The 25,300-nt window shown below is 37.1% G+C and overlaps 1 pseudogene; it reads right to left on the reverse strand.

The window, feature by feature from the left end:
• Positions 1 to 768: 768 nt before the first annotated feature.
• Positions 769 to 25,300, reverse strand: part of LOC149120436 (constitutive coactivator of PPAR-gamma-like protein 1 pseudogene) — a 52,522-nt pseudogene continuing 27,990 nt past the window's right edge.

Consider the following 25,300-nt stretch of genomic DNA (forward strand, 5'->3'; position numbering starts at 1 on the left):
ACGGCAATGCAAGCTGTTCAGTCAGATGTGGTGGTGTAAATGCTACGTAATCCCGCAGGATCTTGATGCCACAGTAGTCTTCCAGTTCTGAGGTGGAGGGAGGTTCTAGGAGTGGGCTCCGTTGTTGGGAATCTCTAAAGGCAGTCAGCGTTTGCTGCTCTCTGTCCGCTGTTTTCTGACCATCTTCCATTGAAGAACGCCACCCACCTCGGACACTGGAAATGGTGAGTGTGTGGGGCGGGGCTTGAGGAGAGGGGAAGGCAGACTTCGTGGAAGTTGTCAGAAAAGGCTGACAGGTTGCCGGCTTCACAGAGGTCATCTCTAGTCCGTAGGCCCCATCTTGCTGCTGGAATGACACTTCCCTTGGCCCTCTCTGGTCTGCAGTGTGGGGACTTCAGGTGTCCTGTCCGTTTCTTGCTCACAGCCTAGGGGCCATCTCTGGGCAGCTGCTGGCAGCAGCCCCCTGCCTTCCCCATTTATGCAGAGGGGACGGGTGGTCATTATGGGGAACGTGGGCTGTGTGTGGAGTGTTCATGAAGTGAGGAGCTGTTGTTTAAGGGGTCCTCAGTTGCTCTTTTTACTCCAGGGGTGACATGAATCCACAAGTTTTCTGAATATGTCAGAAGCCGGTCGTAATTCACGGACCCTGATCTGTCAGCATAGCCCATTCTGGAGGTCTGACCTCATTTTCTGTTGGAAATAACAGTGTCATAGACAGTAAGTTAAAAACAAAGTAGTTTTATTTCACTCAGTGTTTTGGTTCAGGTTTTAGGGGGACAGGAGCACACTGTAATTTGGTACTCGGGTGTCATCTTTGCCCTTACACGTTCCCTTGATAGGCTGTTGGCTGTCTTTGACCTTTCAAATAGAAAGTTTAGCTCGTTACATTTCTGGGTGTTTTAAAAACTATTTCTCTTCCATGACAACCTTCCCAACCCCAAAAATATAAGCCTAGATTTCTAAGTTTTAATTTTTATTTTGATATAGGGTGATTTTTCAAGGTTATTGGGATAAAATTGACAAAATTTGTGTATATTCAAGGCCTGCAATCTGATGTTATTTGAGGTGCTTTTAAGTCTACGGGAAATTCACTTTATCATTTAATCTAGTTTTTCACTAAATTTTTGGAATCCCCTTTTACATATGTATTATGAGATGATTAAGACAACTAACATATCCATATCACCTTGCATAGTCTTTAAAATAATACTTAAGATCTTAATAAGTTGTGAGTATTGAATAGTGTATTGATATTATTTCTGTGCTGTATATTAGGTCTCAAGGAGTTAATTTATCTCCTAACATCTTCACACTTCCTCCACTCTCAGCCCCTAGAAACCACTATTCTGTTCTGTGATTAAGTTTGATTTTCTTAATTCCACAAATTCAGGAGATTATGTGGTATTTATCTTTCTGTGTCATACTTCATGCAGCCTGATGTCCACATTAATTTATTTGGATCCATGTTGTGATAAAATGCTAGAATTTCTCTTTTGTTGTTGGATGTGATTCCATTGTGTGCATGTGTATCATGTTTTTCTCTATTCATCTATTGACCATGTTATTTCCATTTCTTGTTCTTGTGAATAATGCTCATATGAACATGGATGTGCCAGTGTACCTTTGAGATAGTGATTTTATTTCCTTTGGATACACATCCAGTAGTGGGATTACTTTGTCACGTGTTCCATTTTTAATTTTATTTGGGATACTTCCATAGTGCTTTTATGTTTTTTTCTTTCTTTTTTTTTTCTTTTTTTGACAGAATGGACAGTGAGAGAGAGAGACAGAGAGAAAGGTCTTCCTTTGCCGTTGGTTCATCTTCCAATGGCCGCTGCAGCCGGCACACTGCGGCCGGCCGCACCACGCTGATCTGAAGGCAGGAGCCAGGTGCTTATCCTGGTCTCCCATGGGGTGCAGGGCCCAAGAACTTGGGCCATCCTCCACTGCACTCCCTGGCCAGAGCAGAGAGCTGGCCTGGAAAAGGGGAAACCCGGACAGAATCCGGCGCCCCGACCAGGACTAGAACCTGGTGTGCCGGTGCCGCTAGGCGGAGGATTAGCCTGTTGAGCTGTGGCGCTGGCCCCATAGTGTTTTCCATAGTGAATTTACCAATTTACATTTCCTCAGACAATTTATGTGTTATTTTTTCTAAAGATCTGATTCAGTACTTGTTATATTTTTAGTTTTTGATAATAGCCATTTCTACATATGTGAGGTGATAATATTGTGGTATTGGTTAGCAGTGCGGCCCCTTTTAAAATACCTGTTGGGTGCTTTCATATCTTGATTGGAAAAACTATCTGATTCTTTGTCCAATTTTATTTATAGTTATGAGTGTATTTCTTCGTATTACTCCCTTAATCATACTATGTTTGCCAACTTTTTCTCCCATTCTTTGTTTTCTCTGTTTAGTTTTCCTTTTAGTACACAGATTTTTTTTTGTCTTTTAGTTTTTTTGCAGTCTTACTTCCTTTTGTCACCTGTGCATTTCATGTCATATCTGAATCATTGTTGAGATACAATATATCCAAAGCTGTTTTAGGCATTTGTGATGGGAATATTCTCAGTGGAAGGGAATATTCTCTTTCCCTGTCTGTGTGTATGTGCGTTTGTCTTTTTTTCTTTCAATCTAATTAATTAAGAAGCTTGTAAAAACTACTTGGAGCGCTTTGTACCAAATCAGAGTTAGATTATAGGATTAAGGTCTTAGTATTACATAAAATAGTGGGGTGACCATAGTTTACAGTAATACATTCATTATTTTATGAGCAAATAGAAGGAAGATATTCCAAGGCTCTGATTATGAGGTGTAATGTCATAGAAGGGAAAATGTATCTTGATTTGATCATTACACATTGTATATGTGATTAAAATTTCACACTGTTACCTGTAGATATGTCTAATTATTGTCAACAAATTATGAACCCAGAACAGCATCTTACTGGGTGTATAGTATTAAGGGATGTCAAAATATTTAAATTAGTGTCATAACTACTATTAGTATCTTTGGAAATATTTTATTAAGACAAAGATAATCTGAAAATAACTGAATTGGTATTTTCCCAGGAAAAGTGGAGCAATTAGGAGGCAGTATTTTAGCTTAAATTTGCAATTAATAACCTTTGAATTGTTTCTCATAAGCAAAATGAAGTGGTTCTCTAAGTGTGTATGGTATTAATTTGAATTAGGACAATATCAAACAAGAAATAATGAACTAAATAGCAGATTAATTTTGGGGAAAAATTCCTTGAAACATGCATATTATTTCATTCTAAACATTGTCTATGAATTGTAAGGCTCCTCATATTTATGGTTTTAAGTAGTTTTGAACCAAAGTGAGTATATTAATTTCATGTTCCACAAAATAGGTGAAACTCTCCCATATTTGTTGGTATTCAGTTTCTTCTGTGAAGCCCAAACTTAAGAGTTTATCTGCTCAGTCCTAACTGTCCCTTGATTTAGGTGAATGTTCTTTGCTTTGTACTGTACTGGCAGTATACATAATCATAACCATATTATAATATTAACATGTTTTCATTAATCCCGCAATTCTTCATATTACTTACAGTAAAGTTTCATTTACCATCAGCCCCAGACAGGCACTAATCTAAAATCTATCTCCATAGATTGGCCTTTTATGGACATATCCTATAATTGAAATTTGTACAATGTTGCAGTATGTGGGGTTTTGCTTCTAATTTCTTCTCTTGAGTTTTTACTTTTGTAGTTGGTAATTTGTTAATTAATTTTTATTGCCAAATAGTGTACCATTATAAAAGATATATTACACACTGTTATTCTTACATTCAGTATTTGAGTTGATTTCACATTTGGCTTTCATAAATACTGCTGCAGTGAGCAGACGTGAGCAAGTGGATTTTTTATCTTTTGGCATACAGGAGAGAAACTGCTGAGTTAAGAAATAATCCTATGTAGAACTTGCTAAGAAACTGCAAATTATTTTTCACAATGGTTGCACTACTGAAAGTGTATGAGGGTTCCATGTTGTCCATCTATCTCAGTCAGCATTTATCTGTGGCTGAATCAGAATCATCCTACTGAATATTAAGTGATATCTTTAGGTTTTGTTTGCATTTACCCAATGACTAATAGTAATCATATCTTTTTGCATTATTAAATGTCTTATTGAAGTAACTGATTTTAAAAATTATATGTTCCTATATTTTTTATTTTTCCATTACAAAATTCAGTGTTTTTATTTTTAAATTTCTTAGTGGAATTTTCACTTTGATGCTATCTTGAATGTTAATTATATTTCATAATGTTCATTGCTACTATACAGAAATGTAATTATATTTGTATCTTTATCCTATATTCTGCTACATTGTGAATTTTTTTTTGTGAATTCCTCAGGATATGTTTCAATTACAATATTATGCTTTTTTTCAAATAAAAACACTTTGTTCTTCAAAATTTAAAAAAAATTAAAGACTTTTTAAAATTTATTTGAAAGGCAGAGTTACAGAGAGAGAGAGCGAGAGAGCGAGCGAGCGAGAGAGAAACTTTGCATGCATTGGTTCAATGCTCAAATGGCCTCAATGGCTGGGGCTATGCCAGGCTAAAGCCAGGAATCAGGAGCTTGGAGCTGCTTAGGTTTTTCAAGTGTATCTGTTTTTATGCTAATACTACAGTTTTTGATTACTTTTGCTTTTCAATTAAGGGAATGTGAAACATCCCACTTTGATCTTATTTTTAATAATATTTTGGATATTTGGATCTTTGACATGCCATAGAGTTTTCCGTATATTCTATTTTATTTTCTACAAAAATAACTATTGGAGTGTTATAAAGAATCATTTCAATCTCTAAATCACTTAGGATCATATTGATTTATTTTATATACTTTATAATCCATGAACACAGTATTTATTTCCATTTATTTGTATGAGCATTGATTCCTTTCAGTAATCCTTTATTGTTCTCAGATTTTAGATATTTTATTCCCTTGGTTATGTTTTTTCTAAGTGCTTTATTCTTTTTGTTTCTATTTAAAATCCAATTATTCTATAAAATTTTTCATAAGGTGAACCAATTTCATGTGTTTCATATATACAGGCTTAGGAGCATGATACTTCTCACCCTACCATTCACCTATCCATAGTCCCAACATTTTACCCTCTATCCTTTTTCATGTTCCTTTTAACTTTTACAATAACATACTTTCAGTTTATGTTATAATCACAAGTTTAATCACAAGTTTCCACCAAGTAAAAATTCAACAATTGATAAATAGAAAAAAATACCATAAAAATACTATTCCTCAAGACCATAGACAAGGGCTGTAACAATAATCAAATCTCAAAATGTCAGTTTTATTCATATATATTTTATTTTTGTACTCTGTATATTAGTTACCAGAAATCAGGGAAAACATAGATATGTGTATTTTTTGGGAGTAGCTTATTTCATTGAGTATAATGATTTGTAGTTCCATGCATTTTATTGCCAAAGATAGGATTTCATTATTTTTTTAAGGTCCAGTACTGTTCAACAGTGTATATATAACTTATTTTCTTATCACATGATCAGTTGATTGACATCTAGTTTGATTCCACATATTAGCTTTTGTAAAGAGAGCTGCAATAAACATGTGGATACAGATAACACTTTCATGGCTGATTTCATTTCCCTTGCTTAAATTTCCAGGAGTGGATATCAGTGTCATAAGGTAGATATATTGTCAGATTGCTGAGGAATCTCCGTATTGTCTCCAATAATGGTTGTGCTACTTTACATTCCCATAAATAGTGTATTATTGTGTATTTTCCTCTACATACTCATCAGCACTTACCTTTTCTTGATTTTTGGATGATATAGTCTCAAACTACGATGAGGCAATTCCTCATTGTTCTTTTTTAAAAATATTTATTTATTTGAAAGTCAGAATTACAGAGAGGCAGAGGCAGAGGCAGAGAGAGAGAGAGAGAGAGAGAAAGTCTTCCATTCACTAGTTCACTTTCCAGAGAGAGAGAGAAAGAAAGAAGTCTTCTTCTACTAGTTCACTTTCCAGATGGCCACAATGGCCAGAGCTGCACCAATCTGAAACCATGATCCAGGAGCTTCTTCCAGGTCTCCCACATGGGTGAAGGGGCTCAAGGACTTGGGCCATCTTCTGCTGCTTCCCCAGGCCATAACAGACAGCTGGATCAGAAGTGGAGCTTCTGAGACTCGAACTGGTGCCCATATAGGATGCTAGCACTGCAAGTGGCAGCTCTACCTACTATGTCACAGCACTGGCTCCCTATTGTAGTTATTTTTAAAGATTTATTTGAAAGTCAGAATTACATTGAAGGAAGAGCAGAAGCAGAGGGAGAGTCTTCCATCTATTTGTTCACTCCCCAAATAGTTCCAATGGTCAGGACTGAGACAGGTCAAAGGCAGGAGCCAGGGGCTTCATGTGGACCTTCCACATAATATAGAGGTTCAAGGACATAAGAGAGCTTCCATTGCTTTCCCAGGTACATTAGCAGGGAGCTGGATCAGAAATGCACCAACAGGGACTCAAAGTGGTGACCATAGGGATGCTCACTTTGCAGGCAGTGGCTTTACACACTATGTTACAGTGCTACCCTTTCATTGTGGTTTTTATTTGCATTTCCCTGATGGCTAGTGATCCTGAGCATTTTTTCATCATTGGCCATTTCGTCCTTGGAAAAGTAACTGTTTATGTCCTTTGGCCATTTCTTATCTGGATTTTTTGTTTTGTTGTTGAGTTTCTTGGGTTCTTAATAAATTCTGGATATTGGTCTTTTATTGCATAATTTCAAAAAATTTTTCCCATTCTGTCAGTTGTCTTTCATGTTTTTGAGTGTTTCCTTTGCAGTGCAGAAACTTCCTAGCTTAACATAATCTCAATTTTTTATATTTTTGCTTTTACTGACTGTGCTTCTGAGGCTTTTTTAATGAAGTTTTTGCTTATGCCAATGCATTGAAGAGTTTAACCAATATTTTCCTCTAGTAATGTGGTGGTATCAGGTCTTAGATTTAGGTCTTTGGTCCATTTTGAGTTAATTTTTGTATAAGGTGTAAGGTAGGGTCTTGCTTCACACTTCTATATGTGTAGATCTAATGTTTTCAGCACCATTTGGTGAAGAGACTGTCTTTTCTCCAGGGGCTAATTTTAGCTCATTTGTGAAAGATTAGTTGGTTGTAGATGTGTGAGTTAGTTTCTTGTATTTTTATTCTTTTTCATTTGTCAACATTTCTATTTTTGTTCTAGTACCAGGCTGTTTTGGTTATAACTACCCTGTATATTCTGTATTGAAATCTGGTATTTTGATGCCACCAGTCTTGTTTTAGTTGTTTAGGCTATCCAGTGATTCATAAAATTTCCTTTCTCCTATTTACATTGTGTTTAATTTGTTTTCTTCTTTATATTTTAAGGTTGATGGACACATTTTCAATTTTAAAACATTGATTTTTCAAATGATTGAATTGAAAATTTTATCTTTAGTCAAAGATCCCTTCAACAAAGGGTTTTACCCAAAAACCTTTTATTTAAGGAATAAAAACTTCATTTCATAAATCCAACTTTAGGAACATAGTGATTCTTATCACCCTGCTGGCCCTCCCACCCATTTTTTTACCTTTCTTTTTCCTCCTCCCTCTCCTATTCCCATTCTTATTGTTTTAATAACATTCATTTTCAATTAACTTAATGCACATAAGATTAACTCTATACTAAGTAAGGAGTTCAATAAATAGTATGAAGAAAAAAATCTTCCTCAACAGTTGAGACAAGGACTCTTCAAAGTGATCACATCTTAAAGTGTAAATTTCACTTCTAAAGATTAACTTTTAGGTGCTCTACTTGTTACCACAAATCAGGGAAAACATTCGCTATTTGTCCTTTTGAGAGTGGCTTATTTCATTAAGTATAATGTTTTCCAATTTCATCCATTGTTGCAAATGACAGGATTTCATTTTTTTACTGCTCTGTAATACTCTGTGGTGTACAGGTTGAATGGGTAAAAGTTCAAAGCATTCCCACTAAGATCTGGAACCAGACAAGGATGCTCACTCTCACCATTGCTATTCAGGATGAGGGTCAAGGTTAGTTAAGAGTTCATTCTGGAATTAATGTAAAGATTAGGATTAGTGCTAGGATGAAAGCTAGGAAGAGGGTAAGGATTTGTTTTAGAATAAGAGTTATAGGGGCTGGCATTGTGGCTCATTTGGCTAATCCTCTGCCTACGGTGCTGGCAGCCCATATGGGTGCCGGGTTCTAATCCTTGTTGCTCCTCTTCCAGTCCAGCTCTCTGCTGTGGCCCAGGAAGGTAGTGGAGGATGGCCCAAGTGCTTGGGTGCCTGCACCCATGTGGGAGACCAGGAGGAAGCACCTGGCTCCTGGCTTTGGATCAGCATAGCTCCTGCTGTAGCAGCCATGTGGGGCTGAACCACTAGAAGGAAGACCTTTCTCTCTGTCTCTCTCTCACTGTCTAACTTTCCTGTCAAATAAAAAAAAAGAATAAGAGTTATGAATATGGTTATGGTTAGGGATAGGGACAGAGCAGGATCAGGGTTAAAATTAGGTTTTGGTCTGTGGTTAAGATAGATGTTAGGCCAGCACCATGGCTCACTAGGCTAATCCTCCACCTTGTGGCACCGGCACACTGGGTTCTAGTCCCGGTCGGGGCGCCGGATTCTGTCCCGGTAGCCCCTCTTCCAGGCCAGCTCTCTGCTGTGGCCAGGGAGTGCAGTGGAGGATGGCCCAAGTGCTTGGGTCCTGCACCCCATGGGAGACCAGGATAAGTACCTGACTCCTGCCATTGGATCAGCACGGTGTGCTGGCTGCAGCATGCCAGCCGCGGCGGCCATTGGAGGGTGAACCAACAGCAAAGGAATACCTTTCTCTCTGTCTCTCTCTCTCACTGTCCACTCTGCCTGTCAAAAAAAGAGAGAGAGAGAGAGAGAGAGAGAGAGAGAGAGAGAGAGAGAGAGATGTTAAAGTTATTAACATTTGGATTAAGTTTAGGATGAGTATTAGTGCTAGGTTTTTAGTTTAGTTTTAGCATTATGGGTTAGATTTATTACTGTGGTAGCCTGGGCCAGGTTTGAATGAGATTTTGGTTTCTAGATAGATCTAGGGTAGGTGCTATGGTTTGGGTTAGGGTTAAACCTAACACTAATGCTAGGGTTTGCTTATATTTAGGGTTAGGGTTATAAGTAGGACTAGATTTATGCATAGTACTGGGGTTAGGGTTAGAGCTCGGTTTAGGTTGAATATGAGGGTTATGGCTAGAACTAGGTTTTGTCGGAGGCTAGGGAAATGACTGTCTTTAGTGTTAGGGTTAGTGTTAGTATCACATTAGGTATAAATTTAGATTTGGGCTTAATGCTATGGCTATGGCTAGACCTAGTACTAGGTTTAGAGTCATTGTGAAAGCTAGGTCTAAGGTTAGGTCTAGGCTTTAGGATGAGGATTATTACTGGAAATAGGGTAGACTTTAGAGTTGTGTATAGGGCTAGGACTGGGGTAAAGCTTAGGGATCAAGATAGGGTTAGCATTACTCCTAGGATTAGATTTACAACTATGGTTAGGACTGGTGATAGTTGTAGGCATCAAGCTAGGGTCAGAGGGCTAGGGTTAGTTTTATTAGCATTATGGGTAGAGGGAAGATAAATATTACTATTGGGTTTAGGATTTGGTTTAGTGTTGGCATTATGGCTAAGGTTAGGATTATGCCTACTATAACCCTATGAGTAGGTTTAGGAGTTGGGTTAAAGCCACTGATAAGGTTAGGTTTATGCTTTGCAACAGGTGTAGCATTGAAATTGAATCCATGATTATAATTAGGGCTAAGGCTACAGTTAGGGTTAGGGTTACTGTTCAAGCTATTGTAAATTCAAAACTAGTGATTAGAGTTAGGGTTGGGGCTAGAAATTAGCACTATGCTATGACTTTGGTGAGGTTCTGGGCTAGAGACAATGTTATGATTATGGTTAGAATTACAGTTAGGGTCATTATTTGAAATGCAATTCAGATTATGTTTTGGGTCAGTGCTAAGGCTGTGGATAGGGGGCTGGCACTGTGGCGTGGCAGGTAAAGCCATCACCTGCAGTGCTGGCATCCCATATGGGCACTGGTTCTAGTCCTGGCTGCTCCATTTATGATCCAGCTCTCTGCTCTGGTCTGGGAAAGCAGTAGAAGATGGCCCAAGTACTTAGGCCCCTGCACCCATGTAGGAGAGAGACCTGAAAGAAGCTCCTGGCTCCTGGCTTCAGATTGCCACATCTCTGGCCATTGCAGCCAATTTGGGAGTGAACCAGTGGATGGAAGACCTCTCTCTTTCTCTCTGCACCTCCTTCTCTCTCTGTGTATCTCTGACTTTCAAATAAGTAAATAAGAATCTTTTCTTTAAAAAAAGGCTGTGGTTAGGGTTTGGGTAAAGGTTAAGTATACATTTAGGGTTAGAGCTAGAGATCTGATTACACCTAGAGTTGGGGTTGCAATTGAAATACAATTTGAAATACATTTAGTTTTAGAGTTAGGAATAGGTTAACACTGTGGTAAGTAATAGGATTACAATTGCAGTTAGGTTAAGGTAGGGCTAGTGTTAGATTAATGACTAGTGCTAGGGTTAGGTTAGGGAGTAGGATTAGTTTTATGGATAGTAGGTTGGATAGAGTTCTGTTATATATTATAACCTGTTATTGCTAGGATTTGGCCTACAACTAAGATTATATCTATTGCTATGGTGGTGTTAGAGTTAGTATTAGGTTTGGAGATAGGATTGGAGTTAAGATTAGAGTTAGGTGGCAACACTGTCGTGTAGCGGGTAAAAGCTGTTGCCTGCAGTGCTGACAGCTCATATAGGCACTGTTTTGCATCCCAGCTGCTCCACTTTCTGATCCAGCTCTCTGTTGTGGTCTAGGAAAGCAGTAGAAAATGGTCCAGGTCCTTTGGCCCCTGCACTCATGTGGAAGACCCAGAATTGAAGAAGCTCATGCCTCCTGGCTTCAGATTGGCCCAGCTCTGACCATTGCAGCCATTCAGGGAGTGAGCCAGCATATGGAATATTTCTCTCTCTCTCTCTCTCTCTCTCTCCCCCCTGCCCCTGCTTCCCTGTAACTCTGTCTTTCAAATAAATAGATAATTAAAGAAAAATTACAGTGGTGCCGGCGCTATGGCTCACTTGGCTAATCCTCTGCCTGCAGCACTGGCATCCCATATGGGCACCAGGTTCTAGTCCCGGTTGCTCCTCTTCCAGTCTAGCTCTCTGCAGTGGCCTGGGAAGGCAGTGGAGGATGGCCCAAGTGCTTGGGTACCTGTACCCACATGGGAGACCAGGGAGAAGCACCTGGCTCCTGGCTTCGAATTGGCATAGCTCCAGGCGTAGCAGCCATTTGGGGCATGAACCAATGGAAGGAAGACCTTTCTCTCTCTGTCTAACTGTCAAATGAATTTAAAAAAATATTAGAGTAAGTATTTGGGTTAAGACTAGGTTTGGGCTAGGGATAGGCTTTGGCTTAGTGTTGTTGCTAGTGTTAGAGTTAGGGACATGATTCATGTCAAGGCTAGGGTAATGTCTAGGATAGAACTATTCTTTTTTTTTTTGCTTTCAAACTTTTATTTAATGAATATAAATTTCCAAAGTACAGCTTATGGATTACAATGGCTTCCCCCCCATGACATCCCTCCCACCCGCAACCCTCCCCTTTCCCACTCCCTCTCCCCTTCCACTCACATCAAGATTCATTTTCAGGATAGAACTATTCTTAACAATACCAGTGAAACTTGTGTTACAATTATTTATGTTTAGGGTTTACACTGCTTCAAACACCATAACTGTTGTGCTTTAAGTACTTTCAAAAAGTAGAGTTAGTTTCTCATTTAGATCAGCAATGCCACAATGAATTTTCTGTTGATTGATTGCTTTAGGTACTGAGGCCTTCACAGGCAACACTGTGCTTAGTATGTAGATGTTTAATGTTTCAAATGTCATGTACATGAGCCACATTACAAAACCTATTGTGACTGATGTCACTTCAAAGAATATTATTACTCAATAAGAACATTGTTGCTATACTGAGATTTCTGTATATGTTCATGGTTGCTTTAGGTATATAGGCTGCATTTAACAATACATATATCAACAATATGTATATGAATGTTTCTAAAAATGCTGATTTTGTTGAAGATATCTCTAGGTCTGGAGTTTATATCTAGTTTATTACAGGATTACAATATTAGTTTTCATTTTGTCTTAACACTAGCTGCACTGAGTAAGCAATGTGATTCCAGTGCTTCAAATAGCATAAACATAAATTGTAATATATATATATATAATATATATATATAATAGATATAGCTATTGTGCCTGAATTTATTTAAAGGAATAGAATTAACTACTCACATAGACTTTTATTGCTCCATTGATTTCTGTCTGTATTTGCTTTAGTTACACAGACCCTCAAATGCAGTAAGTTTATACAGTTAACCATAGAGGAGAATTGAATGCTAATGGAAAGGAGTGTTTTCCCTCAATTTTTGTCAAGGAATGGAATTTATGCCAGTGTAGTAGGAGGGTTCATTAATTTCCCTTGCCAACTCATGAGAAAGCTCAACAATAAATGTCCTTGGTAAGCACTGTGCTGTCCAGTAAAGAAATGTAATGTACATGTGTTATACCAGAAAGATATGCTAAGTTTAAAGGTACTACAAAGAATGCAGTTAAATATACATTATGCCAGGCTTACAATTTTTGTTTTCCTAAAAATATTAAATAAATTCCCTACTTTAAGTACATAGGCATCAATAATAAAACATTTTCAATGTTTCAAATGCAGAGTAGTTGAATCATACTTGAAAGAGTAGTGGTACCTGAAGTTACCAGAATTTATGTCTCAATTGGAACCCACTAGCAACACTGAGATTTCTTTGTAGGTTCTTTGTTATCTCTCTCTCTCTCTCTCTCCCTTCCTTCCTCCCCCTCTCCCTCCCTCCCTCCCTCTCTCCTTTCTCTCTATATTCATAAGCAATAATTGTACAAATGTCAGAATGTGGTTCATGTGAGTGTTGATTCAAAGGAGTGTTTTGCCTGAACTACTCTCAAGAAGTGGAGTGTATACCCTGTTTACACCTTGTTTAATATAAGCTTACAAGGTTTGGTTTCAATGCCAATTTAAGGGAATGCTTGCCTTAACCATATGAACACTTCAAATATGAAGACACACACACATGTGGAATACTTGAAAGATGTGGTGTGGATGAAATTGGCATCATAGATTTGCAGTGCACATCAGGACACACTTACAAAATCATTTTTCTTGAAAAAGATTAACTGAATTCTCTTCTTTCACTACACAGTGGTTAATAAATAACACGTTTTCCATTATTCAAACATTGGTTAAATAAATCATACTTGAAAGTTCTGTTTTGCCTTAAGTTATAATAGCAACAGGATTAGTTTCTCAATTTGAATACAGTAGGTATATTCATTATTTTTGAATATTCATTAATTGGCTTATAAATGAATATAAACTTTAATATGTGACAAGAACACAAAGAATTAAGAGGAAATGAGTATTACTGGAAAACAGTGTTTTGCTTGAAGTTATCTAAAGGAATGAAGATTCTCCCCAGTGTAATACAAGCTGACACCATTATAATACACCATTAGTATTTCACGCTGAAGTAAGGGAATGCTTAACACTGCATGCACTTAGACTTGGGCTTTCCATATGAAAATACACTGTATGTAATACATTAAAGACACATTATATGAACTTGGCACTGGAAGGCAGTTGCAATACACACCCAAGAAAGTTGCCTTTCCTGGATAAGATAACTTTAATCTCTGTTATCTGCACAGGCCTTCATATTCAAAATATTTTAATGTGTTTTTAATGATTGAAACATAAAGTAGATGAATTGTACATAAAAGAGTTATTGTGCCTGCAGTTATAAAAGAAACAGAGTTGATTTCTCAAATAGAGCATCGTTGCTGCATTGTGTTTTCTCTGTTCCTTGTGTGCTTTACTTACAGATACCTTCATAAGCAAATACACCCACTAATATGAGAATGTAAGCAAAATGAATGTTACTGGAAAAGGCTATAATTCCTTGAATTTATCTGAAGAAAAGGGATTTGTACAGATTTTATTATATGCTTGCTTTATACTTCCAGGAAATCATAATTGAATTCCTGACTCAGCTCTAGTTTGCTTAATAATCACTGTTTTTCAAGAATGAGAATATCATATATTTGAGCACTACCTGAAGGAACTCTTACATTTGAATCTGGGTCAAGGAATGGATTTGAGATACACATTAGTACAGAATTACAATGCTGATCTTGCTAGGAATGTTAACTACATTCCTTTAATACTATATGTTGTAATCAGCAATCCATTTTTAATTCTTCAAACATGGAAGAATTATACTTCAAAGAACAGTGGTGCTAGAAGGTATCAACAGGACAAGACTTCATGTCTAAACCAGAATATTTGAATATTCTGTTTCTATATATATATATATATATATATATATATATAGTGTGTGTGTGTATATATGTATGTGTATATATGTATATATACATACATATATATATATTCAGGATATACAAATTTCATGTTTTTCATATATACAGACTTAGAAACATGCTACTTGTCACCCTATGTCTCTTCTTACCATGCTGTCACGCTTGTTCTTCATCCCTCTCCTATTCCCACTCTTAATATTTACAAAGATCTATTTTCAATTTACTTTATTCTCATAAGATTAACCCTACACTAAGTAAAGAATTCAACAAAGTATGATGAAAAAAGCACTGTTCCTCAACAGTAGAGACAAAGGATACAAATAGTCCTTAAATCTCAAAATGTGCATTTCTCTGCAATACATTACATTTTAGATAGCCTGTTAGTTACTACAGATCAGGCAAAACATATCATACCTGTCTTTTGGAGACTGGCTTATTTCACTAAGTATGATGGTTTCCAGTTGCATCCATTTTTTTTTTGGTAGCAGGATTGCATTGTTTTTATGGCTGATTAGTATTCCATAGTCTCTCATATGTATATATATGTATATATATAATTTATATATACATATATTTGTATGGTATATATGATATATATATATATAAATTTCATAATTTCTTTATCCATTCATCAACTGATGAATATCTGAGTTGATTCCATATCTTAGCTATTGTGAATTGTGCTACAATGAACATGCAGGAACAGATAATTCTTTCATATCCTGATTTCATTTTGTTTGGATAATTCCCAAGTGTGGAATTGCCAGGTCAAATGGTAGATCTACTTTCAGATTTCTGAGGTATCTCCATACTGTGTTTTACAATGGCTGCAGTAGTTTACATTCCCACCAATAGGGGATTATTGTACCTTCTCCCCACATTCTCTCCAGCATTTATGGTTTGTTAATAGATATATGAGAGTCATTCTTACTGTGGTGAGGTGGGACCTCTTGGTGGCTTTGATTTGCATTTCCTTGTTGGCTAGAATCCTGGGCATTTTTTTTAAATATATCTGTTGGCCATTTGAATTTCATCTCTTGAAAAATGCCTGTTCAAGTCTTTTGCCCATTCTGGTTTTTTTTTAAATATTTAATTATTTTTATTTGAAAGTCATAGTTATACAGAGAGAAAAGGAGAGGCCGAGAGAGAGAGAGAGAGAGGTCCTCCATCCACTGGTTCATTCCCCAATCAGCCACAACAACTGGAGCTGCACTGATCTAAAGCCAGGAGCTTCCTCCAGGTACCTCATGTGGGTTCAGGGGCCCAAGGACTTGGACCATTCTCCACTGCCATCCCAGGCCACAGCAAAGAGCTGTACCGAAAGTGGAGCAGCCAGAACCCAAACCGCACCAACATGGGGTGCTGGCACTGCAGGCAGTGGCCCCACCTGTCATGCCACAGTGCTTGCCCCTGCCCATTTCTTTACTATATAGTTTGTTTTGTTGTTGTGGAGTTTCTTGACTTCTTTATAGATTCTGGATAATAATCTTTTATTAGTTTCATAGTTTGCAATTATTTTCTTCCATTCTGTCAGTTGCATATTGACATTACTAAATGTTTCTTCTGCAGTTCAGAAGCCTCACAACTTGATGTAATCTCATTTGTCAATATTGGTTTTGATTGTCTGTGTTTCTTGGGTCTTTTCCAAGAAGCCCTTGCTTATGCAAATATCTTGCAGCAGTTCCCCAATGTTCTCCCATAATTTGATGGTTTTGGTTCATAGATTTAGGTCTTTGATCCATGTTGGGTTCATTCTGATCTAAGGTATAATGTAGTAGTCTTGTTTCATACTTCTACATGTGGAGATAGAGTTTTCCAGGCACCACTTATTGAGGACACTGTCCTTTCTCCAGGGACTGATTTTAATTCCTTTGTCAAAGGTTAGTTGGCTGTAGATCTTTTAATTGAGTTTCTATTCTGCCCTGTTGTTCTACATGTCTATTTCTTGCAAGTACCAGGCTGTCTAGATTATAAGTGTCTTGTAGTATGTCTTGAAATGTGGTATTGTGATACCTCCAGTTTTGTTTTCGTTATTTTGTGTCTAGTGTTTCCATATAAATTTCAGCTTTTTTTGTCTTAGAATAGTGTCATTGGTATTTTAATTAGGATAACATTGAATCTGCAATTTGATTTGGGTAGTATGAACATTTTGAAGATATGATATTAATTCTGCCAATTCATGAACATGGATGATTTTTTTCTATTTGTTTTGACTGCTGTATCTTTCTTTAGTGCTTTATAATTTTAATCATATAGATCTTTGAATTCCTTGGTTTAATTTATTTTGAGGTATTTAATGTTTTGCAGTTATTGTGAGTGGAATGGATCTTAGTTCATTTTCAGCCAAAACATTGTCCATGTAAACATAGGCTATTGCTTTTTGTGTGTCAATGTTATATCCTGTCAGTTTACCAAACTCCTTTATGAAGTCCAATAGTCTCATAGTGGAGTCTTTTGGTTTCCCTTAGGTAGCATCATGTCATCTGCAAATAGGGATAGTTTGATTTCCTCCATTCCAATTTGTAACATTTGATTTCTTTTTCTTGCCTAGTGACTCTGGCTAAACTTCTTGACTATAATGAATAGCAGTGGTGAGAGTGGCCATCCTTTTCTGGCTCTGGATCTTTGTTGGAATGCCTCCAACTTTCTGCATTCAATAAGATGCTATCTGTGGGTTTGAAATAAATTGCCGAGATTGATGAGAAATGTTGATTCTATAGCCAGTTTGCTTAAGGTTTTTATCATGAAAGGATGTTTTGTTTTATCAAATGCTTTCTTGCATATATTGAAATAATCATATGATTTTTATTCAGTTTGTTAATGATTTATCACATTTTTGATTTTCAAATTTTGAACCATTACTGCATACAGATACTTTCTCAAGGTGAATGCTATTTCTGATGTGTTGTTCTTAGCTGGTATTTTTGCTTCTATGTTCATCAGGGATACCAGACTATAGTTCTCTTTCTCTGTTGTATCTTTTCCTGGTTTAGGAATTAGGGTGATGTTGGCTTCATAGAAATAGTTTGAGATGATTCTCTCCCTTTTAATTGTTTTGAATAACTTGAGAAACTATTGTAATTAGTTCATTAAATGTCTGGTAGAATTCAGTATGGAAGCCATTCTTGGACTTTTCTTTGTTGCGAGAGCCTTTATGACTAATTCAATCTCTGTCTGGATATTGGCTTGTTTAGGTTTCCTAATTCTTCATGACTCAGTTTATTAGATTGTGTGTGTCCAGAAATCTGTTTATCCTAGATTTTCCAATTTGTTGGCATATAGTTCTTTATAAGTGATTCCTGATTATCATTTTTATTTCTGTGATATCTCTTGTTACATTTACTTTTTCATCTCTTAGTCCAATAGTCTCATAGTGGAGTCTTTTGGTTTCCCTTAGGGTAGCATCATGTCATCTGCAAATAGGGATAATTTGATTTGGGTCTATCCCTCCCCCCCATTTTGGTTAGTTTGCCCAATGATGCATCAACTTTATTTTTTTCAAGTAAATAACTCTTCATTTCATTGTTTTTATACTGCTTTTTGGTTTGAATTTTGATTACTTCTTCTCTAATTTTTATTTTTTCCTCCTATTAATTTTGGGTTTGGTTTGTTGTTTTTTTTTTACATCCTTAGATGCATTGATAGCTTATTTAATTAGTGCCTTCCCAATTTTGAGGTAGGCACCAATTGCTGTAATGTTTCCTCTTAACACTGCTTTTACTTTTACATATTGTTGATATGCTGTATTGCTATCCTCATTTGTTTATAGCATTTTTGTTTCTCTTTTATTTATTTTTTATTTTATATATTTTTAAAAGATTTATTTATTCACTTTTTTGAAAGGAAGAGTTACAGAGCAGCAGAGGCAGAGAGAGAGAGAGAGAGAGAGAGAGAGAGAGAGAGAGAGAAGGCTTTCATTCAATGGTTCACTCCCCCAAATGGCAACGATGGCCAGAGTTGGACTGGTGTGAAGCCAGGATCCATCCAGGAGCTTCTTCTGGGTCTTCCACATGGGTGCAGGGTCCCAAGCACTTCAACCATCCTCATTGATCTCCTTGGCTATTGTAGAGAGCTGGATCAGAAGTGGAAAAGCCAGGACTTGAACCAGCACCCACATAGGATGCTGACACTGCACACTATGCCATGGTGATGACCTGCTGTTTCTTTTTTGATTTCTTCTATGATCCACTGTTCTTTCCAGAGCGTCTTGTTCAGTCTTCATGTGTTTATGTATGTTCTTGATATTCTTGAGATTTTAATTTCCAGTTTCATTCAGTTGTGGTCAGAAAAGTTTCATGATTTGTTTGATCATTTTGAATTTGCTGAGATTTACTTTATGGCCTAGCATATGATCTATCCTGGAGAAAGTTGCATGCCCTGATGAATAGAAAGTATATTCTGTACTATCTATGACATTTTCTATAGATACCAGTTAGGTCTTTTGGTCTACAGTGTAGATTAGCTCTGCTGTTTTTGGTGATTTTCTGTCTAGTTGATCTGTACATTGAAGGAGGTGGGGTGTTGAATTTCCTCATTATTATTGTATTGGAGTCCATGTCTCCCTTTAGATCAATTAACATTTGTGGTAAATAGCCAGGTACCCTGTAATTGGGTAGATTTACATTTATTATACTCACATCTTCCTGTTGAATTGATTTCTTAATCATTACATATTGCCTTTTTCTCTTTTACCCATTTTTGTTAAGTCTATTTTAATTGATATTAAGATACCTACAGCTGTTTGTTTCTACTTTCCATTAACATGTGATATCTCTTTCCTTCCTTTCACTTTCAGTTTGTGTGTATCTTTGTGGGGCATGTTTCTTGTAGGCACAAAGCACATGGTTGTGTTAACACAATATGTACATAGTAAGCATTGTGCTTTCAAATACAAAAACACCCTGTACATGTAGAATACCTGAAAGGTATGTTATTGATGTAATTGGCAGAAAAAGAAGATATGCAGTACACAGTAGGACAGACTTAAAACCTTACTTTCCTGGGAAATATTACTTGAACTCTCTGATTTAGCTACAGAGGCCCAATTGAAAATATATTCCCAATGCTTCAAGCATCAATTGTGTGTATATATATATATATACACACACACACACACACACACACATTACTTTAAAGAGATACTGGGCTTGACATCATAATAAAAAAAGTTCTAGTGTGTCATTGAGACATGTTGCTATATACAGTTTTCCATGTATTTTCATGTGTTGGTTCATATACATAGGCCTTAGTATGCAAAAAGTATACAAACATGGTGTTGCTGCAGAAATGAACTACTGTAAAGGAGTATTTTGCATAAATTCTATATAGGAATGGAATTTCTATATAGTTTAGTGTGAATTTATAAAATTAGGTTTCCTTCCAAGGAATGTTTGTATTAAAACTCTGCACTTAGTAAGCATTGTGCTTTCCAATAAAGAAACACACTCTACATATATAATGAAAAATATATTATGTTTCAAGCTGGTACAGATTAGATTAGGCTGACAGCTTTTTCCTAAGAAATATTAATTGAATTTTATACTTTAACAACCAAGGCCATAATAAACAATGCATTCTCAATGTTTCAAATATCATGTTGGTGCCTGAAGTTATTTGAAGGAATTGAACTGGCTTCTCAATTAGAACACATTGGCTGCATTGAGTTTTCTCTGTGTGTACAACTGATTGCTTGATATACATAGGACTTAATACATTATAAGTATACAATATGAGAACGTAGTGAAAGAGTACTGTTTAAAAGGGATATTTTGTTTCAATTTCCCTCAAGAAAGTGAATTTATATCCAACTCAGTATGAGCTTAAGCATTAGGTTTCCTGGAAACTTAAGATGATGTTTCTTTTACACTGTATGCACTTAGTAAGCATTACACTATACATGTGTAATATCTGAAAGATATGATACACCTAAAGTTGGTGCACAGAACACAATTGTAGTACACACTAGGACCGGCTTAAAATGTTGCTTTTCCTGAGAGGATAATAATTTAATAAATGAATTCCTGGCTTTTCCTAATTTGCATAGCAAGCATTTTTATTTCAAGCATGAGAACACACTGTGCATTAGCAACCCTCAAAAGAGCTGCTAAATCTGAAGTTCAGAGAAGGAAGGGGATTCAGACTCAAATAAGTCCAGGCAGACAACATGGATTTTCCTCAGACAGTTAAGCATATTGTCTGCAATAACTACAATGCCCTTAAAAAGCAATGCAGCTTCAATGCTTCCAACATAGAAATTATTTGTACTTGAAACAGTAGGTGTGCCTGAAGTACCAGAAGAACTAGAGATAGAGTATCAAATAGAAGCCTCTTGCAGCATTTCATTTTCTAACCCTAACCATTACTCTAAACCTAACTCTAATCCTAAAGGCTATCCTCATTCCAAATTCTAACATTAACCCTAGCCTTATCCCTAACTCAAGTCTCAAAGACAGTGTTATCCATAGTCCAAGTACAAAACCTAGTGCTATCCCTAGCATAAAACTTGTCCATAGCCCTATTAATAGCTTGGAAAATAACCCTAGCCCCTCACCATCAACCTAAACTCAGCCCTAACCACAGTTGTAGCCCTAAGTCTAACCCAGTCACAAACCTAGCCCTAACCTAACTCCAACCATAACCTAGGCAAAGCCTTACTCATAAACCTAACACTAATCCCTTCCCTAACACTAATCTAATCTCTAACTCTAACCCTAACATTAATTGTAACCCTAAGCCTATCTTATCCCTAAATATAACCTAACCTGAAACTTAGGCTGGGCCCCAAACCTACTCAACATTATAACCCTAAATCTACACTCAATTTTAACCCTAGGTTTACCCAAGCCCAGGACCTAACCAAAAAATAACAAAAAACAAACACTGGCAAGAATTTTCTAATGTTTACTCTAGCCCTACCACTAATGCTACCCATTCTCATAAATATAACCATAGCCATAGCTCTACTCTAAACTTAACAATAGACTTGGTGATTTCAATAGTTCTAACCATAATTAGAAACAACCCTAATCCAAGCTCTAACTCTAGCCTTGGTCATGGCTCTAATGCTAAATATAGATCTAACACTAAACCTAGTCCTATCCTCATACTAACAGTACTATAAACAAAGCCCTAGACCAAAACCTATCCATAGTTTACACCCTATCCCTAAATGTAATGCTTGCTCTACCACTGATCCTAGTCTATGTCCTCTATGTAATTTAAGCCCTAAATTTAAGCCAACCATAGCCCTAAATGTAGCTATTGACCTAGCACTCAAACTAATCCAAGCCACAATAGAATACTAACCAAATTTAACTCTAACTCTAACCCTAGCCCAGGTCTTAATGTTAACACTAAGACAAATCCTGATTCTAATCTTTTTTTTTAATAAGTTGTAAGGGTTTCCATATTATTAGGTACAGTTATTTGTTCATCAAGGGCTTTTAAAAATTGAAATTGTTCATTTAACAAACATTTATTGAGTAGTTCATATGTTATTTTTTTTTAATTTTTTTAATCTTTTATTTAATGAATATAAATTTCCAAAGTACGACTCATGGGTTACAATGGCTTCCCCCCCATACCGTCCCTCCCACCCACAACCCTCCCCTTTCCCACTCCCTCTCCCCTTCCATTCACATCAAGATTCATTTTCGATTATCTTAATATACAGAAGATCAGCTTAGTATACCTTAAGTAAGGATTTCAACAGTTTGCTCCCACACAGAAACATAAAGTGAAAAATAATAGATGATTTTTTTTAAATGATGATGAAATCAGATCAGACCTATTGTCATGTTTAATCCCAGTGAGAGTCAAGTTGGGAATTGATAATTTCTTTTCTTTTTTTTTTTTTACAGAAGATCAGTTTAGTGTACATTAAGTAAAGATTTCAATCGTTTGCACCCCCATAGAAATACAAAGTGAAATATACTGTTTGAGTACTCATTATAGCATTAAGCCTCAGTGTATAGCACATTAAGGACAGAGATCCTACATGAGGAGTAAGTGCACAGTGACTCCTGTTATTGACTTTACAAATTGACACTCCTGTTTATGGCATCAGTAACCTCCCTATGCACCAGTCATGAGTTTCCAAGGCTATGGAAGCCCCTTGAGTTCTCCGACTCTTATCTTGTTTAGACACAGTCATAGTCAAAGTGGAGGTTCTCTCCTCCCTTCAGAGAAAGGCACCTCCCTCTTTGAAGACCTGTTCTTTCCACTGGGATCTCACTCACAGAGATCTTTTTGCCAGAGTGTCTTGGCTTTCCATGCCTGAAATACTCTCATGGGCTTTTCAGCCAGATCCGAGTGCCTTTAGGGCTGATTCTGAGGCCAGAGTGCTATTTAGGACATCCGCCATTCTATGAGTCTGCTGAGTATCTCACTTCCCATGTTGGATCACTCTCCCCTTTATTTATTCTATCGGTTAGTGTTAGCAGATACTAGACTTGTTTATGTGCTCCCTTTGACTCTTAGTCCTTTCATTATGATCAATTGTGAACTGAAATTGATCACTTGGAATAGTGAGATGGCATTGGCACATGCCACCTTGATGGGATTGAATTGGAATCCCCTGGTATGTTTCCAACTCTACCAATTGGGGCAAGTCAGCCCGAGCATGCCCCAAATTATACATCTCTTCCCTCTCTTATTCCCACTCTTATGTTTAACAGGGATCACATTTCAGTTAATTTTCAGCACTTAAGAATAACTGTGTGATAATTACAGAATTAAACCAGTCATATTAAGTAGAACAGACAAAAAAACTACTAAGAGGGATAATGTATTAAGTTGTCCATTAGCAGTCAGGGCTATGCTGATCAAGTCACCATTTCTCATAGTGTCCATTTCACTTCAGGAGGTTTCCTTTTTGGTGTTCAGTCAGTTGTCACCGATCAGGGAGAACATATGGTATTTCTTCTCAAACTATTCAGAACAATCGAAAAAGAGGGAATCCTCCCAAATTCTTTCTATGAAGCCAGCATCACCTTAATCCCTAAGCCAGAGAAAGATGCAGCACTGAAAGAAAATTACAGACCAATATCCCTGATTAACATAGACGCAAAAATCCTCAATAAAATTCTCACCAATAGAATACAACAACACATCAGGAAAATCATCCACCCAGACCAAGTGGGATTCATCCCTGGTATGCAGGGATGGTTCAACATTCGCAAATCAATCAATGTGATTCACCACATTAACAGACTGCAGAAGAAAAACCATATGATTATCTCAATTGATGCAGAGAAAGCATTTGATAAAATTCAACACCCTTTCATGATGAAAACTCTAAGCAAATTCCTCAATATAATCAAAGCAATTTATAAAAAACTCACAGCCAGCATCCTATTGAATGGGGAAAAGTTGGAAGCATTTCCACTGAAATCTGGCACCAGGCAGGGATGCCCACTCTCACCACTGCTATTTAACATAGTTCTGGAAGTTTTAGCCAGAGCCATCAGACAAGAAAAAGAAATCAAAGGAATACAAATTGAGAAGGAAAAAGTCAAAGTATCCCTCTTTGCAGACGATATGATTCTTTACTTAGAGGATCCAAAGAACTCTACTAAGAGACTATTGGAACTCATAGAGGAGTTTGGCAAAGTGGCAGGATTCTAATCTTTAACATAACCCTAACCCTAGTCATAACACTAACCATAAGCCTAAATGTAAACCTAGTACTACCCCAACCCTAACACTAAACCTAACTATAGCCCTAGCCCTAATCCTAACTGTAGCTCTAGACATGAGTCTAGCCCCAAATATCATCAATCTAACCCCAACACAATTTTGACCATAAAACTATAACCCTAACATTAAACCTAACAGAGCTTTGAACCTATCCCTCTGCCTAATCCTAACCATACCCAAATGCCATGCCTAGTTCAAAAACTAGACCTAACCATAACCCAACCCTAACCCTTACTCTAATCTTAGCACTTAAACCTAACCCTGGCTCTATCCCTATTCTAGCAATAAACCTAAACATAGCTTTAGGCAGAACCTTAGCAATGACAGGAAGAATACTCTTTTTTTAATTTTTTTTTAATTTTGAAAGGCAGAGTGGACAGTGAGAGAGAGAGAGACAGAGAGAAAGGTCTTCCTTTACCATTGGTTCACCCTGAAGCCAGTGCACTGCGCTGATCCGAAGCCAGGAGCCAGGTGCTTCTCCTGGTCTCCCATGCGGGTGCAGGACCCAAGGACTTGGGCCATCCTCCACTGCACTCCTGGGCCATAGCAGGGAGCTGGCCTGGAAGAGGAGAACCAGAACAGAATCCAGCACCCCGACCGGGACTAGAACCTGGGGTGCTGGCACCGCAGGGAGAGGATTAGCCTATTGAGCCATGGCGCCAGGTAGGAAGACTACTCTTACACCTTCCCTGGCCCTAACATTAAGCTTAACCCTACATAAAATTTTGACCCTAGTATTCTTCCTAATTTTAGTACTAACCCTAACCCTAATTTAAACATTAATTCTAGCAATAACTCTATCCCTAGCACCTAAACCTAAATATAAACATAGCTCTAAACCTCACTGTAATAAACACTATAACCCAAGATCTAGTCTGAGCTTTAACACTAAGCAGAGTCCAGCTATTACTCATAGATTTAGTCATAGTCCTATCACTAACCCAAAATGTAAATGTAACCATATTTTTATGCATGATGATATCCCTAATTAAGTCCATAATAATAAACTTTTCTGTAGCTTTAAACCACATAAAAGCCCTATATTTATGGTTTTTTCTAGCAATAGCCCTAACTGGAACCTAACCTTAGACCAGAAC

Source organism: Oryctolagus cuniculus, chromosome 19, assembly GCF_051225735.1.
Source record: "Oryctolagus cuniculus isolate XC-2025 breed Fujian yellow rabbit chromosome 19, ASM5122573v1, whole genome shotgun sequence".
Lineage (NCBI taxonomy): Eukaryota > Metazoa > Chordata > Mammalia > Lagomorpha > Leporidae > Oryctolagus > Oryctolagus cuniculus.